At 38.5% G+C, this 9,192-nt stretch overlaps 1 long non-coding RNA gene across 1 annotated transcript; it reads left to right on the top strand.

The window, feature by feature from the left end:
* The first annotated feature begins 229 nt into the window (after positions 1-229).
* Positions 230-8,282, top strand: LOC139161769 (uncharacterized). The gene is made up of 2 exons (XR_011558156.1): positions 230-315; positions 8,058-8,282. It is a non-coding gene; the product is annotated as an uncharacterized lncRNA (long non-coding RNA).
* The last annotated feature ends 910 nt before the right edge of the window (positions 8,283-9,192 follow it).

The raw sequence follows: 9,192 nt of genomic DNA, 5'->3' as shown, positions 1-9,192 counted from the left end.
ATTTATATCAGCATACAGTACAAGGAAAGAAGATTGAATATCTTCAAAGCCTACTAAACTAATTTACAAGCAGTATCAACAAGCATAAATTTTTTAAAAATATTTTATTTTAATAGTAATTATTAAAGCAGTTCTTGTCGGAAGCTTTCCATAAATGCTAGAGTGAGAGCAAAGGAAAATTATTGTGGTGTGTTTTTTATTTGCCTTGCTTTTTTTTAGGGATCTGTCTTGTCAAGTTGTTAATATTGTCAGCATTATGACAAAGCTCCAAAAAGGGTGGTTGCTGTTTTGGAAATAAGGGTAATCTTTACCAAAGTAAGTTTTTTTTTAATGTTTGTATGAGGGAACATTCCCCAAAACAATCTCTGATTTTTAAAGTGGTATAATCCCAAATGTATTACTAATACCTCAAAAATGTATGAAAGAAATTTTAAAAGACCTATAGAAGTCTTACTGAGTGTGAATCTACGTAGCTTACAATATGTTAACAAGTATTAGGTGAATCAATTGAACTCAAACTTGTCCAGAGAAGTTATTAAACATAAGGTAATAGTGAGGCAGATGTTTTGTGATAGTTAACTTTTTTTCCCTAATAAAAACATAGTAAATTTTCTGGAATTATATATAAGAATATTCTCCAGTGTTTCTAGTTAGCATGAGAGGTGCCCAGGACTTTTGCAAAAAATAAACTACATATTGTTGACAGATAATGCACTTGCACACATTAGATTAATTCTGGCGAGTCTCCATTATATTTCTCCTATTAAAAATACTCTTTGCCAGTGGAAACTGATTAAAAAACAACTTAAGAAATTTACATTTTTTTTTCTTCTAGTGGCAAAATTATAAAGGCAGGCTGATGAAATTAATGGAACGCATTTCTCACAAAATGTGTCTTCAGGTAGCAAATACTGAGAAATTCTGAATGTGGGCAACTCAGGAAATCAAGTAAAGAACCATGGAATACCATCTGTGTCAGCAAAAGCTTTTGGCAAGTTAGCTGAATGAAACCATTTTCTTCATGGAAGTATTAACATAGGCTTCTGACATGATGAGTAAAGATGCCATAAATGTCTACTGCCCCCACTGAATTTCTGCATCATTTATTTTCTGAAGCAATGCAGCCTTAAGAAAATGTGTGAGGCTCATTGGCCATTTCGCCCAAAATTCATTCTGGAGAGATGATTTATTCATCTTTTACGGCTTGCAATAATAATTCTACTCTCAAAATATAAAACTCATAATAAACAACGATATAATACCTGTGTTTCCCCAAAGATAAGACCCTGTTATATGTGTGTGTAACATAGAAACATAGAAGACTGACAGCAGAAAAAGACCTCATGATCCATCTAGTCTGCCCTTATACTATTTTTTGTATTTTATCTTAGGATGAATATATGTTTATCCCAGGCATGTTTAAATTCAGTTACTGTGGATTTACCAACCATGTCTGCTGGAAGTTTGTTCCAAGGATCTACTACTCTTTCAGTAAAATAATATTTTCTCATGTTGCTTTTGATCTTTCCCCCAACTAACTTCAGATTGTGTCCCCTTGTTCTTGTGTTCACTTTCCTATTAAAAACACTTCCCTCCTGGACCTTATTTAACCCTTTAACATATTTAAATGTTTCGATCATGTCCCCCCTTTTTCTTCTGTCCTCCAGACTATACAGATTGAGTTCATGAAGTCTTTCCTGATACGTTTTATGCTTAAGACCTTCCACCATTCTTGTAGCCCGTCTTTGGACCCATTCAATTTTGTCAATATCTTTTTGTAGGTGAGGTCTCCAGAACTGAACACAGTATTCCAAATGTGGTCTCACCAGCGCTCTATATAGCAGGATCACAATCTCCCTCTTCCTGCTTGTTATACCTCTAGCTATGCAGCCAAGCATCCTACTTGCTTTTCCTACCGCCCGACCACACTGCTCACCCATTTTGAGACTGTAAGAAATCACTTCCCCTAAATCCTCTTCTGAAGTTTTTGCTAACACAGAACTGCCAATACAATACTCAGATTCCCCAAGTGCATTATTTTACATTTGGAAACATTAAACTGCAGTTTCCATTGCTTTGACCATTTATCTAGTAAAGCTAAATCATTTACCATATTACAGACACCTCCAGGAATATCAACCCTATTGCACACTTTAGAGTCATCGGCAAATAGGCAAACCTTCCCTACCAAACCTTCCCCTATGTCACTCACAAACATATTAAAAAGAATAGGACACAGAACAGACCCTTGTGGCACACTGCTTGTAACCTGTCTCTGCTCAGAATACTCGCCATTAACAATAACTCTCTGATGTCTACGCTTCAGCCAGTTGCAAATCCACTGAACTATCCAAGGATTAAGTCCAATCTTCACTAATTTATCTATCAGCTCTTTATGTAGAACCGCATCAAAGGCTTTGCTGAAGTCCAGATAGGCAATATCCACAGCACCACCTTCATCCAACACCTTTGTGACATAGTCAAAGAAATCAATGAGATTAGTCTGACATGATTTGCCTTCAGTGAAGCCATGCTGATTTGAGTCCAATAAGTTATTGTTTTTTAGGTGCTGATTTATCCTCTTTTTGAGTAGAGTCTCCATCATTTTAACTATAACTGATGTCAAGCTAACTGGCCTGTATTTACCAGCTTCTTCTCTACTGCCCTTCTTGTGGATAGGCACAACACTGGCTATTCTCCAATCCTCAGGAACATCTCCTGTTAACAGGGATTGGTTAAACAAATCATTCAGGGGGGATTTTATTTATTTATTTATTAGATTTATATGCCTCCCCTCTCCATAGACTCGGGGCGGCTAACAATAATAAAACAGCATATGAAAAATCTAATATTTAAAATAACTATTTTTGATGATAATGAAAATATTTGGGTGTGTGTGTGTGTGTGTGTGTGTAGGTCTTGGCATATTTGGGTCTTTTCCCGTACAAAGGTTGATAGAATCCAGGTGATGTTTCAATGAGGTCCCACTCGTCATCTTCAGGCTGGTGCTTTCGGCTTTGTGCTGGGGTGAACACAAAGCCAAAAGCACCAGCCTGAAGACGTCACCTGGATTCTATCAACCTTACGCAGAAAAAGACCTGAATATGCCAAGACCTATATACTTATACCCATGAAAATCTACGAAAACACACACACATACACACATACCTACATACATATATGTATATCCTGAAATAAGCACTTGGCCTTTTTGCCATGCACTCAAAAGCCTGATTGGTCTTATTACCAGGGGATGTCTTATTTTGGAGAAAACGGTACCAGAGCAACAGAGATTGCTCACCACCTTTCAAAATAGGAAGAATAGGAAATAGAAACAAGCATAAAACAAGAGCTCATTGTACTTTTCAGAGAAAGAGCAAATGCATAAGTTTCCTTGGTGCCAGTTCCTGATTGTTCTGCTGGTAATGTTCCTCTTAATGTGGGCTCAGAAGGTCTGTTTGCCTTGAACAACCATTCTTAAGAGTTTTTGGCTTCTTCAGTTAAATGTTGTGTGGGTGTGTATGGCTTCTGGAGTTGGTTTGGTTTTTGGCTTCTGCAATTAATTCAGTGTGTGGGTTTATTTTATTTATTTATTTATTTATTTATTAATCAGATTTGTATGCCGCCCCCGCTCATACCAATAATAATATAATGTAAACAAATCGAATATTTAAGTTTAAGTTAATTTAAAATCCCAATTTAAAAACCAATAATACATACTAACATACCATGCATAAATTTTTATAAGCCTAGGGGGAGGGAAAGTCTCAGTTCCCCCATGCCTAACGACAGAGGTGGGTTTTAAGGAGCTTACGAAAGGCAAGGAGGGTGGGGGCAACTCTGATATCTGGGGGGAGTTGGTTCCAAAGGGTTGGGGCCGCCACAGAGAAGGCTCTTCCCCTGGGTCCCGCCAAACGACATTGTTTAGTTGACGGGACCCGGAGAAGGCCCACTCTTGTGGGACCTAACTGGTCGCTGGGATTCGTGCGGCAGAAGGCAGTCCCGGAGATATTCTGGTCTGGTGCCATGAAGGGCTTTATAGGTCATAGCCAACACTTTGAATTGTGACCGGAAACTGATCGGCAACCAATGCAGACTGCGGAGTGTTGGTGTGACATGGGCGTATTTAGGGAAGCCCATGATAGCTCTCGCAGCTGCATTCTGCACTATCTGAAGTTTCCGAACACTTTTCAAAGGTATTTCAAAGGGTTTGTATATACAGTGGTCCCTCGATCATCGCGAGGGTTCCGTTCCAAGACCCCAAGCGATGATCGATTTTTCGCGAAGTAGCGGTGCGGAAGTAAAAACACCATCTGCGCATGCGCAGATGGTGTTTTTACTTCCACCGCCGCCCACCCCGTTGCTCGCGCCTGGGGTTTCCCCGCGCGCGTGCCGCCCGCCCGCCCACGCCGTTGCTGGGGCCGCTTCCCAGCTGGGAAGCAGAGCTGGGATGTCCCCAAGCGCGTGCGCGTTGCTGGGGCCGCTTCCCAGCTGGGAAGCGGAGCTGGGGTTTCCCCAAGCGCGCGCGCACCGCCCGCCCACGCCGTTGCTGGGGCCGCCGCTGGGGTCTTACCGGGGCAAGAGGGGGAAGACCCAGGGAAGCCGCCCAGCAGCTTATCTGCCCGGCGGGAAACTCCACCATCTACGCATGCGTGGCCATAGAAAAAAGGCACGCATGCGCAGATGGTGGAGTTTACTTCCGGGTTGAAAACTAGCGATATAGCCCTTTCGCGATGCTCGAGGATGCGAAACTCGAGGGATCACTGTACATGCATATGTACATACATATACAAATATGCATATACCCACATACAACATACAGTACAATATACAGAGCTGAATCTATTGCTTCATTGGAATTCGTTCATCTTAAGTAGGAATAAAACATAAACTGGCAATTTCCTTTTTTGAAAATAGGGTCCTTGTTCAAGGATTCTTTTTTCATTAAATACTATTCTATTTTTGCAAACTAGTGTTCATGTAGTCCTTGACTTACAACAGTTAATTTAGTGACCATTCAAAGTTACAACAGCACTGAAAAAAATGGCTTACGGCCAGTGTTCTCTCTAAATTTTTTTTGGTGTGGGCGGAAAAGTATAGTGTCTGAGCGGCAGTCCCTTTGGGACTGGGCGACACAGAAATAATAATAAAATTTCCCTGTCGGCTTCTGGGCAGGTTTGGAAAACTCTGAGTTGATGATGATTTTTAAGTGAGCAATTGCTCACTGCTCAGCTTAGAGGGAACTATGCTTACGGCCGTTTATCACACTTACAACCTTTGTAGCATCCCCATGATCTTGTGATCAAAATTCAGATGCTTGGCAGCTGGTTCTTATGAGCGTTGCTATGTCCCAAGATAATGTGATAATCTTTTGCAACCTTTGGACAATCAAAGCCATATTCATTTAACAACTACATTACTAACTTCTCAATTGCAATGATTCACTTAACTGTGGCAAGAAAGGCCATAAAATGGAGTAAAACCCATTTAAGAAATGCATCACTTAACAGCAAAAAGTTTGGGCTCGTAGTCAAAGACTACCTGTATTTGTCTCCTCTGCATTGTAGCACTACTACTCACTAGAATTGAGATTGTTCTTTAATTTAAACTTAGAATAACTTTATTGTCACTTTGAATGTACACTAATTGGCCTACATTAAAATGAAATTTTGTTGCATACAGCTCTCAAAGGGTCACCACTTCCAAAATACATTATATAAACATGACTAAATAAATACAAAATTATGCATATACCCATATATATTACATGACACAGAGAGACAACACTGTCTAGTTCAGATTCATACATGCACATGGCGAGAAAAAAAGTGTACCCAATAAGACTGAAATATCGTGTCAGATAAAGAGTGCTTTGTTGGGTAATTCCATTGTCTTCTTTTTGACAGAGCAGTCTACCAAAGAAAGAGAATGCAAAGCAAGTGAAAAAGAAAACAGTTGCTAGACTTGTGTGCCTTTTCCTCCATTCATTTTAGACTATACGGTGTCCTGTCCTTTTCCCCCTCTCCCTTTCTTTTTGGACAATTTTAAAGCTTTTAACATTCAGCCAGTCAGCATTATCTGACCACTAAAGATGCTCCATGTTCATAAACTTGGATTTCTCCTTCACTTTTATGCTGTGGTGGTTGTTGCAAACTTTGGGATAACCTTGCATCTGCTATCTAACCCTCTTTCATGAATGTTGTTATATAACCATAAGTAAAATATCAACGAATTTCTAAATCTTTGGAATTGAAGATATACTGCACGTCAGTTTCTTGAATGAACTCTGCTCATCCAGAGAAGGAACATTTCTTTTCAACTTGTCTTTTAATTGAAGATCCTGCTTTGTGAACAACCACTGATAGACAGGATTATACGGTTGCAGAACTCTGCAATCTGGGCTTTCCCAAGATGGCATTTTAAAATTCCTACCAATGTATTTCCTGGAGATAAGGGAGATAATGTCTCTTTTAAATCAGCATGTTAATCATATTAACTTCAGAAGCATGGAAAAATGTTTTGCCCTCATATTACGCATATTGTATTCTTAATCTTAAATGTCTCACTTAGATTTCACAATAATAATAATTAATAATAATTTATTAGATTTGTATGCCGCCTCTCTCCAAAGACTCGAAGCATGGAAAGCATACTAATTTTTCTCCTCTTATTTATCACTTTATCATATAACTGCAACTTCATATCAAATAAATCATGGCTATTTCATGTAAATATTTCAGTCACTTCCCTGCTTTATCAACAATAAATATGCATAAATTTGTAGCCATAATAAATGAGTTCATGCATATTTTCCAAGCAAAAGGTTTACAAATTAAATATTTATAATTAGCATTTCTAATAATTTTCAAAAACATTCTTTGTAGCAATAAATTCATAAAGATATTGTCCTACTAATAAATAAGATACTTTGAATATCCCCTTCTGTGTCTCGAATCCAGAATATAAAAGGGATAGACCTTTAATCTCTTCTCCATATATCAGAACTCAGCGAGAAAAATAGAGATTGTCATTACTGGTCCGCTGGCCAAATCATTTTGGCTAAAAGTGGAATAAAAAATTGTTAATCACTGTTTGGGTCAGTTTTACCATTATTTATGAATAACACTTAGAATTGTATAGATTCTTATTAAGAATGCATAAAGCCAGTAAATCCAAGCCTCTGCTCAATGCAGGAATCCACATTAAAGCATCCCTGACAGACAGCTAGAACCTCCACTTGGAGAATACAGTATCACCTATTTTTATAATTGGTTCCACTGTTGTTTGTATGTATGTAATGTATATATATATTTGATTTTTATGCTGCCCTTCTTCTTAGACTCAGGGCGGCTCACAACATGTTGCCAATATCACTTTTTAACAGAGCCAGCATATTGCCCCCATAATTCGGGTCCTCGTTTTACCCACTTTGGAAGGATGGAAGGCTGAGTCAACCTTGAGCCGGTGATGAGATTTGAACCGCTGACCTACAGATCTATAGTCAGCTTCAGTTGCCTGCAGTACCGCACTCTACCTGCTGCGCCACTCCGGCTTCAGAAAACAATTTTTGATACAACCAGTACAAAAAATTGTTGTAAGAAATTGAGAAAGGCCACTGCCTGAGGGTTGGCTGCCTATTAGAGTAAAGTAAATAATTTGAGGACCACAACAAACAATCTGATGGATATAAAATTGCTTCTTACATTTAGAGGAGCAAGTTCCATGATTTATTATTAATGATTTACTTAGTTTAGGTGATGTATCCAATAAGAACAGAAGATAATCTTCTACAGGGAGATGGGCTGGACTTAGGTCTCTTTCAGGGATGTAGAGACTCCAGACTGATGACACATTTTATCTCAGGCTCAGGCTCATCATCTCCTACTAGAGCTTGAGAGGTGTGGCAAAGGCTGCGTGTGAGTTGGGGGAGGCCAGGAAAAACTGCATAGGTAGTTTGGTGCTACAGGCGGGAACAAGTGATCGGAACAATTTCTGACTTCCATATTGCTTTCTTCCACTTTGCCTTTTTTTTTTTTTTTTTTTTTGTGGAAAGCCAGCAAGGAAGGTCACAAATCTGATGATAGCTCTCTGTAACATCATCACTGCAAGCTGAGCATCTGAGCGCTTTATCACGATCACATGACTTCTACATAGAACTTTGCCATTCAGTCATGTCCTTTATTTTAACAGCACTATACATCTGAGTGGTCGCTGAATAAATGAATGTAAGCCAAGGACTACCTTTAATAAAAATGAACAATCATACAGTTCTGTTTTAAGGATTGCTGAGAAAGTAGTTTGAACTATTTGAATTATTAATGTGAAAATTGTCTCATTCCAAGAATGGAATATTTCATTATCCTCTGGACTATGTGTAAAACACTACAAACCCTTTCCAGTTCAGTTCCAGAAGATTTATTTCCCTCTAGCTATTAGCTTATCCCTTGAACAGTATATTTTGCACAACTTTATGAAATATATTTCAACATTACTTCACAATTTATTTTGGGCTGAGGACCATACTTGGTTTTGAAAGCCAACAATTAAAATATCAACAGAACCAGGACATAAATTTGATTTGATTTAAATAAAATAAAATCACTTCCCCTATATTTACCATAATTGTTTCTCAGTGTGTACAGAGCTTTCTGCTCCATCCAATACAGAGGCCCGGTTTGGAACTCCAGATTGGCCCAATCTGATGTAGATCACTTGAATGACCAAAATCAGCATGAAATTTGGAAAAAGAGCATTCCATTCTTTATAATCTGGCACTGAAAAAGATAAATGACTATATATTTAAGGATTTTTTTTCAACAGCAATTTGGGGTCAAGATAGAATCTTAGAATTGTATCAGATTTCATGGAAACCACTGCAGAGCTGTTTAAATGTCCATAATCTTTTCATTTGAAATAAAAGTATGATGAGTTTCAGTAATAGTTCACCATGTCCAATTTCAGATGTGGCATGCATAGCACTGAGGAATCATATAATGCTGATTATTGGGAAAACTTTGTTGAGTGTTAAAAGTGAAAACATAAGAGAATAGCCTATCTGTAACATAATTACTGCTCTACATCCAGGGGTGGACTACTGCCTGGACAGGGGGGAAAGGCAGTGGGATAACGAAAACGGAGCTCCACTCCAGAGCACCCAATTTGCACTGAAAGATGTTTAAAGAAAATGCATGG

The sequence above is a fragment of the Erythrolamprus reginae genome, chromosome 1 (assembly GCF_031021105.1).
Source record: "Erythrolamprus reginae isolate rEryReg1 chromosome 1, rEryReg1.hap1, whole genome shotgun sequence".
NCBI classification, from domain to species: domain Eukaryota; kingdom Metazoa; phylum Chordata; class Lepidosauria; order Squamata; family Dipsadidae; genus Erythrolamprus; species Erythrolamprus reginae.
This window is presented reverse-complemented; position numbering and strand designations above follow the sequence as displayed.